This window comes from Bubalus bubalis, chromosome 1 (genome assembly GCF_019923935.1).
Source record: "Bubalus bubalis isolate 160015118507 breed Murrah chromosome 1, NDDB_SH_1, whole genome shotgun sequence".
Lineage (NCBI taxonomy): Eukaryota > Metazoa > Chordata > Mammalia > Artiodactyla > Bovidae > Bubalus > Bubalus bubalis.
The window spans coordinates 123,474,531-123,487,770 of NC_059157.1; the positions used below are offsets into that span (position 1 = coordinate 123,474,531).

General features: G+C 38.8%; 1 protein-coding gene across 4 annotated transcripts in view; it reads right to left on the reverse strand.

Annotated features, from left to right (window-relative positions):
- TPRG1 (tumor protein p63 regulated 1) overlaps positions 1–13,240 on the reverse strand; it is a 239,388-nt gene that overhangs the window by 100,489 nt on the left and 125,659 nt on the right. The window lies entirely within an intron of this gene.

Here is a 13,240-nt window from a genome sequence, read left to right on the forward strand (position 1 = left end):
TCCTTTCAATCTATGGATATGGTATTTAGATCTTTGTTTCTTTTATCAGCATTTTGTAGCTTTCGGCATGTAAGTCCTGTATATATTTTATTAGATTTACACTTAAATATTTTCCCTTTTTTGAGTCATTATTAATGTTATTGTATTTTTAATTGTTTTTGCTCTAGTACATAGAAATAAAATTTATTTTTAATTTTTATTGAAATGGTTTTTATATGTTGATTGTATATCTTGCAAACTTACTAAACTCATCTATTAGTTCTGGAAAATTTTTGGTAATTCTTTGGAATTTTCTTCATAGATAATTATGCTTACTGCAGTTAGGGCCAGTTTTTCTTTCTGTTGGATCTGTATGCCTTTTATTTCCTGTCTTGCTTTATTATGCTGGCTAGAACTTCCAGAACTATGTTAAATGTTGGTAGTGAGAGTGGACATACCCATTCTGTTTCCAGTCTTAGGGAGGAAACATTATCTCTTTCCCAAAAGTATGATGTTAATTATAGGTTTTATGCAGACTTTCTTTATCAAATTGAAAAGATTTCCCTCTGTTTTTTTTTTTTTTTTTTTTACTATTTTTGTCATGAATGAATGTGCTGAATTTTGTCAAATGCTTTTTCTGCATCAATTGATCTGATCATCTGATTTTTCTTCTTTAGCCTTTTAATATCATGGAGGACACTGATTAATTTTCTAATACTGAACCAGCCTTGCATCCCTGGAATAACCCCACTTGATCATGGTATATACTTACATTTTTTATATTGTTGATTTCTGTTTGCTAATGTATTGTTAAGAATTTTTACATCTATATTCATGAGGGGTATTGGTCTGCAGTTTTATTTTTGTACTGTCTTTGTCTGAATTTAGTATCAGGTTAAAACTGGCATCATAGAATGAGCTAGGAAGTGTTCCTTTCTCTTCTATTTTCTGGAAAAGAAAAAAAAGTGAGTCACTCAGTCCTGTCTGACTCTTTGCAACCCCATGGACTATACAGTCCATGGAATTCTCCAGGCCAGAATACTGGAGTGGGTAGCCTTTCCCTTCTCCAGGGGATCTTCCCAATCCAGGGATCAAACCCAGGTCTCCCAAATTGCAGGCAGATTCTTCACCAGCTAAGCCACCAGGGAAGCCCAAGAATACTGGAATGGGTAGCCTATCCCTTATCCAGTGGATCTTCCCAATCCAGGAATTGAACTGGGGTCTCCTGCATTGCAGGGGATTATTTACCAACTGAGCTATGAGGGAAGCCCCTTTTCTGGAAAAGATTATGTAAATTGGTATTCATTCTTCTCTAAACATTTAATACAATTCTCCAGTGAAACCACCTGGGCCCAGATATTTCTTTGGGGGAAGGTTTCAATTACAAATTTAGTTCCCTAATTGTTAAATTATCTATTTCATCTTGGGTGAGTCATGGTGGTTTGTGTGTATTGAAGAAATGGTTCATTTCATCCAACCTGTCAAATTTATATGTGTAGAATTGTTAGCCATAATTCTTTATTATGTCTCTGTTTTTTATCAGGTCTGTAGTGATACACCCTATTTTATTCCAAGTATTGGTAATTTGTGTCTCCTTTTCTCCTTTTTTTAAATTTTCTTTGTCATTCTTGCTAGCAGTTTGTGAATTTTATTAAACTTTTCAGAGAATCAGATTTTTGTTGATTGGGTCCTAGTATTGTTAAATTATTCTAAATCTATGCTGAATTTCCACTCATTTTTATATCAGTTATTGAAAGAATGGTCTCAAAGTCTCCTGGATAATCATGGATTTGTCTATTTCTCCTTTCAGTTCTATCAGTTTTATTTCACATATTTTCCAGCTCTATTATTTGGTGCATACACATTTAAGATTGCTCTATCTTCCTGGATGAAAGGGTTGACCCTTTCATCATTATACAATTTTTCTCAATTTCCCTGGTAATTTGATTTGCTTGGAGGTCTTCATTTTTATTAATTCACATAGCACAACATTTCAGAAGCCACAGTAATTTTTAAACTTGGTAATTCTTTCTATTGAACATATAGTGGAAGCAGAAGCTCTTTTCTCTTCACATTGATTACTCTTCCTAGACCAAACCTACTTTCCCTACATCAGGGAATTTTGGGATAACCCACTCCAGTGTTCTTGCCTGGAGAATCCCAGGGACGGGGGAGCCTGGTGGGCTGCCATCTTGGGGTCACACAGAGTCGGACACAACTGAAGTGACTTAGCAGCAGCAGCAGGGACCCCAGAGGGTTGAAAAAATTTCCTCTTTGTGAATCAGGCAGTATGTTTATTCATAAAAGACTATAATAGTTGTTTGTATAACAGCTGTAAATGGATTGATATGTATGGACTGTAAATGGACTAAATGGATTGATAGCCTCCATATTAAGGTTGAGGTCTTATTTGTTTTCTTTACTAAAACACATATTGGCAGTCCCCTAAATAATTGAGACTAAGTTTAAAAAGAGCCTCTTGATGAGGGTGAAAGAGGACCATGAAAAAGCCGGCTTAAAACTCAACATTCAAAAAACAAAGATCATGGCATCTGGTCCCATCACTTCAGGGCAAATAGATGGGAAATAAGTGGGAAAAGAGGCAGATTTTATTTTCTTGAGCTCCAAAATCACTGTGGAGGCTGACTGTAGCCACAAAATTAAAAGACATTTGTTCCTTGAAAGAAAAGCTATGACAAACCTAGACAGCATATTAAAAAGCAGCAACATCACTTTGCCAACAAATGCCCGTATAGTCAAAGCTATGGTTTTTTTCTGTAGTTGTATACAGATGTGAGAGTTGGACCATAAAGAAGGCTGAGCACCAAAGAACTGATGCTTTTGAATTCCAGTGGTGAAGACTCATGAGAGTCCCTTGGATAGCAAGATCAAACCAGTCAATCCTAAAGGAAATCAACCCTGAATATTCACTGGAAGGACTGATGCTGAAGCTGAACCTCCACCTGATGCGAAGAGGTGATTCACTGAAAAAGACCCTGAGGCTGGGAAAGATTGAGGGCAGGAGCAGAAGGGGACGGCAGAGGATGAGCTGGTTGGATGGCATCACTGACTAAATGGATATGAATCTGATCAAATTCTTGGAGACAGTGAAGGACAGGGAAGCCTGGTGTGCTGCCGTCCGTGGAGTTGCAGAGTTGGACTCAACTTAGCCACTGAACAGCAACAACAAGTTTAAGTTACTGGGCAATTGTTTCCAGAATCTATTGCCTTTCTAATAATGTGAACATCTTATGTGATATCTTTCAATAAGAGAGAAATGCTTATAAGCATTTGGTAAGCATATTCTAAAACAATAATGTTAATAATGATGATGCCCCGATGTTATTTCCTTGGTATAAATTCTTCTGTCATGACTGATTTCAGGATAGCAAGGTGAGGTCACAGAGCTGGGATTGGAAGAGATGCATACAGTTGGCCATCTTGAGTGGGAGGGCTGAGCACACAGCACTGCATCAGGGGATGAAGAGGAGCCAGTGGAAGGCAATGGGAAGTGACAAGGTGTGGGCAAACTGCGAGCGTATGCTCTAACTGAACACATTCAAATTTTAAAAAAACTGAGCAGGGTGGTAATGGCTTATGGCTCTCTAATTTGTGACTCCAAAATGAAATACATGATCCAGACTCCTTAGTCTGGCCTTTGAAGTTCTTTTCTTCCTGGTTCCTTTCAAGCCTTACTAGCTTGTTTTTAGTCCTCTGACTTGTTCACTGTAATCTGGCCACATTGAGCTGCTTATGGTTCCCTGAGCCTGCCTCAGTTATCGCACAGATTCCCCTCCTTCCTGGGATATTCTTTCCCATCCTATCTTTTTGGAAATTTCTCTTCCTTCCTTAATCCTGGTTATCCTCCTGACCTATGTCAACAATACAGACACAGTGAGTTCTGCAGTCCCACAAAATTATTTGCCAGATTGTGTATCAGCAAGTATCATACTGTGCTGCGTTTCATTTACACATTCTCCTTCCCCACAAGACTGAGAGTTTCTTGAAGATGGAAATTTTGTCTTACTTATTTTTTTTTATTTTCATCATTTAGGGCAGAGTTTGGCTTATGTAAGGAGCTCAGTAAACACATAAATGTATACATACATGAGTCACTATTAATAATAATTATTATTATTATAAAAGCAAACTCTTGGGTGGAACATGCTGCTGCTGCTGCTGCTAAGTGGCTTCAGTCATGTTCTACTCTGTGAAACCCCAGAGACGGCAGCCCACCAGGCTCCCCCGTCCCTGGGATTCTCCAGGCAAGAACACTGGAGTGGGTTGCCATTTCCTTCTCCAATGCAGGAAAGTGGAACATACTATATGGCAAAAAATTAGTGTAAGCATTGTATATATATTAAATGATTGAATTCTTAAATTAATATCCTTTTTTACATACCCACTTTATAAGTGGTAAAATTGAGGCTCAGAGGAAGAGAGTTACATACCAAGGTCACATCACTAATAAGTGTTGGAGCTGGGCATGTAGCTGCATCAGACTTTATCCCACCTCTTGGCCTTTCTTGACTCCTCCTTAATTCTTTAGCAGTCTTGGAAAAACAAAAACACTTGCAAGTATGTTTGTGACTGCAGTAACTAAATGCCCTCCCTGTCCTGTAATTCAGGTTACTCAGGATCATTAGCTATCTCAATGAGGCTGCTGCCATGGAGGAATTTAGAGAGAAAAGCAACATGTTTAATTAGGTGGCTGTTGATAACACTGACCCAGGATAAATGGATTCTGGCGACAGAGGTGCTTTTGTTGCTGCCAGAGTCTTGCCACAGGTCATTACCACCTTGATAGATTTGAGGCCCTTTTCAGCCTGACTGCTTTCACCCAAGGATGGAGGAAGTGTCACTGGGCTTTGAGCTGCTTGGAGGCCCAGGGTAATGGAGGCAGGACTCGATGGATGGTATCAGTGAAGAGTTTCAAGCAGTAGATGTCTCTACCCGAATTAGATGCAAGTCAAGTCCATATTGGATTCTGAGCTCTACCACATGTCAGACATTGTACCAAGTACTGAGAGATGGGCGGAGATGGGTTTGGACAAAGGTGAGTCAGAATTAGGCCCTGACTTAAGCAGTGCTTTCCTCAAAATGAACTATATTATGTTGTAGAAGGTGAGCACAGAGAAGGAAGAGAAAATTATTCTCACTGAATCACTGTGGAAAGGTTTTATGGGCATAGTATCCCTGAAGGACAGGAAAGGTCTGAATGAACAAGAGGGAGAGATAGCATACCAGATAAAGTGGATGAGTACAATCATGAGGCCAAGGCATTGTGTCAGTAACTTTAGGGGATCAGCAGGCAGTGCCATTTGACTGATAGAACTTACTAAGGGGCATAATAATAAATAAAGCTGGAAGGGGAAATTCAGTCTATGGCATGTCCTAAGTGAGAGAGCAGAGCACACAGCACTATATCAGGGGATGAAGAGGAACTACTGTAAAGTTCGTAGCCAGTGTAAGATCTTTAAGATGCAACAGAAGGGCACGTAGGCAGTGAGAATCCACTGATGTCCTCAAAGCATGAGCATGAAAGTGACCTAGACTGATGCTTCCCAGAGGTTAATTACAGGAACCAACTGGGAACCCTGTGAAAATGCAGACTCAGGTTCTGCATGACTGGGGCGGCCCTGCATGTCAGCACTGCTAACAAACTCCTAAGTACTGCTGCTGCTGTTGGGGTGATTCTAAGACCACACTTTGAGGAGCAAAGTCTAGAAGAGATGGAAGTATGCAAAAATGAGTGGGGTTGGGTAGGAGATACATTTCAGGCTGTTCATTTGCATTTCACATTTATTATTCATGAATGAAATGTTCAGCAATCCCTAGGTTCACAGTTTGTTTGGTTTTGTTTGGCTTTTATTTTTTAAATTATTAGCAGCAGTGCTGCTCATTACAAAAGTAGTTCAGTGCTCCTAATTAGACTGTGACAAGATGAAGCACCATTAACCTTAGGCCAACAGCAGTAGCACCATTCCCTACAGGTATCTGACTTTTTAGTTGATTCTGGGGAAAAGACTAAATAAGATCAAATGGACAGCACAAGACCAGAAAGGTACGGAGAAGAAAAGAGGAAAAGGTCTCGATCCTGACCAGCAAATCTCAGTCCTCCTGCGTGCTAACAACAGACAATCCACACAGAAACAAGACACAGGCCCAAAGATCATTTAACCAATTTAAACTGTGATGATGACTGTGTCAGGAGATGAAAAATCACAAAAGGCAGCAAGAGCAGAGCGATGCGAAGACAACCTGGCCGGGAGAGAGGTCCCGTGAAGCCAGGTCCTCCTGTGACCCTTAATACGTGGTTGCCTTTAGATAGGTCATTTAATCTTTGGGTTTCTTCATCCATAAAATGAAGCCAATAGCCCCTCCTTGCTTTCTCCTGCGGGTCTGTCTGAGGATCAAATATGAACTCAGGTGTGAAAGCGAACACAGGCACTGCTTTGGAGACCAGTGAACTCAGTGGCACCCTAAACCTAAGAAATGGTTCCTGATCTCCTGGGCCTCAACATTGCTTTGCTCCCAGGACACCTCACCTTTTATATAAACATACACCATGGTTATTTCTTCTGGAAAATCATTCTAAATTAAGCAGAAATGCCCTGCACACTTTCACTCACCCCACCAAGCCCAGGAAATAAAGTTGAGTTTATCCATTGAGTTACAATCTGATAAGGGGCACACATGGAATCTGAGCACAAAGGCAAAACAATATTTTTGCAAAAGTCAGAACAGCATGATGCATTGGAGCCCTCTCTCTGCTACTGTAGAGCTGTGCTATTCTTTTTAAAAATTTTTTATTAAATACAGTTGATATATAATGCTATGTTAGTTTCAGGTATACAGTAATTCAGTTATGTATGTATACACACACACACGTGTGTGTGTGTGTGTGTGTGTGTGTGTGTTTAATAACTTATACTGGAAAAGAGTATAAAAATTATATATATATATATTCCATTATAAGTTATTACAAGATATTGCATATAGTCCCTGTGCTATCCAGTAGTCTTCGTTGTTTAAATATTTTATATGTATTACTCTTCTGAATATTTTATGTGTATTACTCTTTGATTTCTTCATCTGCAAACTGGAGGTGATGTTTCTACCTAAGACAATTGCTATGAAGATTAAATTAAATGAAGAGTAATTTTTAATCTATAAGTCATTATATAATATTTAATAGTATATAATATATAATATAATTTATATAATATCTTATAGATTAAAATTACAAATATATATAAATAAAATATATAAATTAAAAATATATATAATTTAATACTATTTTTTGTCAAAAACAAATGGAGAATGTCATATATATTTTCATTTCTCTTTCCAACTGTGAAATATTACTCTGGCCTACTGGTAAATATCCCTTACTTGGCACTTCAATTTTAAAAGAATAATATAAACCTCCACACTTGTGTAGCCATTCACAGTTTAAGTAACTGTCTAATACTTTACAAAAATTACATGATAACTGAGAAAAATATGAGGAAAAACCTAAGAAAAATTCCATTGAGAGATCATCAAAATTATCTAAATTATAGCAATATAATGGCAAGCACATAGAAAGCACTTACCACAAAGTGCCATTTAAGTGCTCAATAAATGGTATCTATTAATATTATAGCAATCATTGACAAAAATGTGTGGAGAAGAGCTGGAATGATATATACCAAAAATTAACAGTGGCTGTGCTTCTTTCAAGAGCACAGGATTTCTAATTGATTAAAGACTGTACTAAAACAAATTCACTGATTAAAAAAAAATGGAAAGCCCATTCAAGTTCACCCAAGTTCACCAAGTTCAGCCCAAGTTTTCTGATTCCAAATTCAGGACTCTTTTTATGACACCAGGCTGCTTCCTTGCCTTTACCTCATTTTATTGTCTGTCTATCCAACGTGGAGAGCTGGATTTGACCAAAGCTGTGGATAAAAACCTACATGGGTTTCGGGAGAGGTAGACTATGAAACATGCTGAAAGAATTTTCCACGAAGATGAAGAGCAAGAGTTACTTGATCCCAGCCACTAGAGGCAAGTCTTCTCATTCAGGAATAAGAGGAATAAGAACAACAACCCCCACCACCACTTCACACTAATGTGTGTGGAGTGAAGATCCCATCTCTTTCCACCTCCCTAAACACCGCAGTCAAAGACATCTTGAGTACTTTTGACTCAAGAGCCACTTCATTGCCATTGTATCACACTTTTTGAGACTCCATAGAGTGTCAAGTTGTTCTCTTGGGGCTGGCTTAATGGATCACTTCTAAAAGGGTACACACTACTTATTTTAGAAGTCCTTTCCCAGAAGGACCAAGAAAGACAGCACAAGGAGGAGATAAAGCTGAGATAAAACATCATCCTGTCTTTATAGCTATAGAGGCTTATAAAGTTCCTGAACCGGCTGGGCTAAAAACTTGAGTCTCACTTGAAGTCTCCTTGCTTCATGCTATGCTAAGTCACTTCAGTTGTGTTCAACTCTTTGTGATCCTATGCACTGTAGCCCGCCAGGCTCCTCTGTCCGTGGATTCTCCAGGCAAGAATACTGGAGTGGGTTGCCATGCCCTCCTACAGGGTGTCTTCCCCACCCAGGGGTCGAACCTATGTCTCTTATGTCTCCTGCACTGGCAGGTGGGTTCTTGACCACTAGGGCCACCTGGAAAGCCCTTCTTAGGATATTCTTAATGGTTTCAGCTAACTGGGATCTCGCTGGAGTTGACTGCATTTCTCATTTTTGTTTTGGTCTCCTTTTGGTCTCTTATCCTCCTTGTATTCTCTACCCAAATGCCTTCAAACTTTTGTTTTTCCAATTCTGCTGAATGGTACATTTGTATAAATTTAGAACATCACAAAGAAGCTCACCTGAACTAGTTTGAGTGATATCCCCCATAAAATGCCTTGACTGGCTTAATGTTATTTCATGCCCTTATTTCATACATAGATAGACCTTCTGCAACCTTGCAGCCTCTGTCTGGCATTCATCTTTCCTCAGTCACCCGTCCAGATTTCATCCATTCATCAGTGAAAAGATGACTCTTTTGCCGAATTGGATAACAGTTTTTGAATACTGGAAGAATATAATATTTTCTGAGCCTTTTTTGTGTTATGACAATATCATAGCCACATACACATTTTTAAACTTAATCTGCATCATTAGCATATCCTCGACTACTTTCTTAAGTTTAGACAATTAACAAAACAATAAAATCAAACTCTGATCTCTAGAGTTTGCTTATTTCCATGGTATAATTGCTGCCACCAATTCCAAGCTACCTACCAGCATGACATCACTGAACATGCAGTTGGTGAAAGATGAGCACACTATCATAAATTATTTCCACCACACAAGTAGAATAGGTAAAAGTAACCCCAGGTTTCCCAGGTGCCACTAGTACTAAAGAATCCACCTGTCGATGCAGGAGATGTTAGGGAGGTGGGTTTGATCCCTGGGTTGGGAAGATCCCCTGGAGGAGGGCATGGCAAACCACTTCAGGATTCTTGCCTGGGAAATCCCATGGGCAGAGGAGCCTGGTGGGCTACAGTCCATGGGGTCACACAGAGTCAGACTCGACTTAGCAACTAAAACCACCACCACCTATACTACTTGGACAGCAAGAAGATCAAACAAGTCAATCCTAAAGGAAATCAACCCTGAATATTCATTGGAAGGACTGATGCTGAAGCTGAAGCTCCAATACTTTGGCCACCTGATGGGAAGAACCAACTCATGGGAAAAGACCCTAATGCTAAGACTGAGGGCAGGAGGAGAAGGGGGAGGCAGAGGATGAGACGGTTGAATGGCATCACCAACTCAATGGACATGAAATTGAGCAAACTTAGGGATACAGTGAAGGACAGGGAAGCTTGGTATGCTACAGTCCATCAGGTCACAGAGAGTTGGATGCGACTTAGCTATTGAACAACAACAACCTACACTACATTAAACGGGTTTTTACTATTCATGATTCTGAAGATGGAATACTGATTTGAAAGCAGACATTCTTTAAACCACTGATGAGCAGCCAAGGATTTTTCATCTCCCCAGAAGAAACTGAAAGTTGATGTACACAAAGCCCAGTCATTTTTGTCACATATGAATAAGTGTTATGCTTGAAAAGAGTCTTGTGTGGTTGGTAAGGTTGGGGAAATTGGTCTATATTACAGCCCCTGAAACTTATAAGAATGGATGGTCTTATTCCATCAGAAAAACAAGTAAAGGGGACAAGAGCAGCCCTGGGCTCTCACCTCTCTGGGCCCGTGTATTTATACATTTGTTTTGTTTAGTCTTGCTGTTGTTATTTTGGAGGTTTGCTTTTAATGTGATTATTTTTGCTGTTTTTTTTTTGTTTTTTTTTTTTTTTTTTTGCTGCACTACAAATGAACAGAAGAGTTAAGTGTGATAAGTCATTCAAAACCTGTATGCATGTCTTTCTTTTGACAAACAACCTCCTATCTTCTGCTTGAACAGTCACAGTGTCTGGGACCTCATTCATTTCGTCCAGATGCCTGAACATCTTTACAACTGACACCTCTTAGCATTACAAGTAGGCAGTCTGATCAAGCTATAAGGATTAACAGGCAAAGGAAAGTAACTGGCAATGTCTTACTCTGGTAGAAATGACTGAAATCAGATCTCTTGAAACTTGCTTTTGATGGAGGGTCATGGGAGAAGTAAAAGAATTTTAACAGAGAGGATGACCAAAAGAGAACACAAAATCACTACCATTTAAAAAGGAGAAATGGGTTTCAATGCACACAGGAAGAAAGCCTGACAGCAAATAAGCAAATGTGACTGCTTGAAATTCTACATGCATGGGATACACACATTATTGTTGTCCTTAACATAAATGGATACCACAAAATGAAAGCAAAACAGAAAACCAGTTGCTGGAAAGTGCTTTCCAATTCTTTGAGCTTCCTATTAGGTTTAGAGCTAGGTACAAAACTTGAGTCTTGGGGGTAAAACTGTTCATATTTATCTGAACACTGCCTGGTTCAGCATCCTAGTTGATATTAAAGCAAGCACACAATTACGGAGATAAGCCTCAACACAGATCACACAATCAGATTTATCTTTGGATAGTTGACATCTACTGGCTATTGTAATCACTAAGCAAAAGCATTCAAACAACTAAAAAAACAGGTCAAATAAAATCAAACAAAATAGGCACTATTAAAGAAATGAGAGAAATGAAAAAGTCACTAGGTCATGTCCATCTCTTTGTGATCCCGTGGAACTTCAGAGTCCATGGAATTCTCTAGGCCAGAATACTGGAGTGGGTAGCCTTTCCCTTCTCCAGGGTATCTTCCCAACCCAGGGATTGAACCCAGGTCTCCCACATTGCAGGCGGATTCTTTACTAGCTGAGTCACAAGGGAAGCCCATTAAAGAAATAACTGATACTATGATTAATATGTGAGAGTTACACAAACATCCACCACTGAATTTGAAAGACTGCATTTGTGCATCTTTACTTATAAATGAGATACATTGTAGAAATGAATTAGTTAAGTGTTTACCTCTGATGTGACCTTCAGAATTTAAGTAGACACCTATCCTAATCAAGGCAGGCTTTTCATTTGCACAAGTCATACTCTACCCTGCGAATGAGAGGTGGAGAGTGGAAAATAATGATGATAGAGATGGAGATGGATAGATAAAAATAAAAGTAGAGGCTACAAATAACAACAAAAATTAACTATTGGCTTACCAATACTACTGTAAACAGAGAAAGGACACTGATATGCATTGAAAAGTCATATATGCTGGGGACTTTGCTAAGAATTTTACGTTATCTCATTTAGTCATCCTAACACCTCATCAAGTATATATCATTATCTCTAATTTATATATTAGGACACAAATGCTCAGAAATTGTCAGGTTGGTTTTCAAAATTCATTTTAATTCAAATATTGGAACCCTTTTGAAACAATGATATCATGTGGTGGTCAGACAGATGGAAACAAGTTATTTGGTTCTGCATTTCATTGATTAAGGGATTTATTCTGCTTGCCTGGATGCTTAAACATTCCAGAGTTGCCCTCCTAAAACTTAATCAAAGAAGATGTCCCACCCAGAGGTGAAAGACTAAATGATTCTTCACTCAAGGTATAGAAGTTACTGAACTTTTCTGCTGAAACCTCTGGAGATCATATTACCAAGAAAACTTACTGAACTCTGAAGTGGAATTCTAACTGCATTCTCCTCTTAATATTATGCATTCTGCAGAAGAAAAGACATGCCTCTTACCCTTATTATGAGTATATTTTACCTATTATTGTAAAGACCATGACATTCCTAATATTTGCCTGGTGCATTAAGTAAAGGTCACATAGACACTAGAGTTTTGGGGGAGGACAGAAAGGTAACCATCTCCATGGTGTCTTTTGCAATGAAAACCCCTGTAGCTAAGATTAAAACTTGAGAGAATAGAGCAGTCAATAAACTGACAAGGATGTAAGTGTTAGATTTGGTTTTTATCCTAACTCTGAACAGGTGGCCTGTCTTTTTTTGGCAGTGGTGGGGAAGGGGTTATATTTATTTATTTTTAAATTTTTATTTTATGTTGGTGTACAGCTGATTAACAATGTGCTAGTTTCAGGTATACAGCAAAGTGACTCAGGTATACACATACATGTATGTTCTTTTTCAGCTTCTTTTTTTCTCATTTAGGTTATTATAGAGTATTGAGCAGAATTCCCTGTGCTATACAGTAGGTCCTTGTTGGTTATCTATTTTAATATAGTAGTGTGTACATGCCAATCCCAATCTCCCAGTCTATCCCTTTTTACCAGGTGGCCTGTCTTTATCCTACATGATTTTTCCTAGTTTTTTGCTCAAAATTCACATTGTATACGTTGACCTCACCCATCCTCTTTCCCAACCCTCCTTTCCACTGTATCCAAAGTGGGATGGTTAGTAGCATGGTATGATTGGTGAGAGAGTGCTTACAAGAGACAGAGATTGGAACCAGAGAGCTCAATTAGGAGGCTAATGCAATGGTCCTTGTGGGAAATGGTCATGCCCTGAGTTAAGGTACTTGCAATGATAGTTGAGAGAAGCAACTATCTTGGAAAACAGTCATAGAAGTCAAATTTGGTCATAACATCAGCCATGGGGCACCACAAGACTTTACTCTCCAACAGGAGCGTAATTGATGATCTCTCTGTAACCAGAAGAAACTCTTCCAGAAATTCTGGCCATCGCCTATTCTATTATGGTATTGTCAAACAAAAGGCTAGA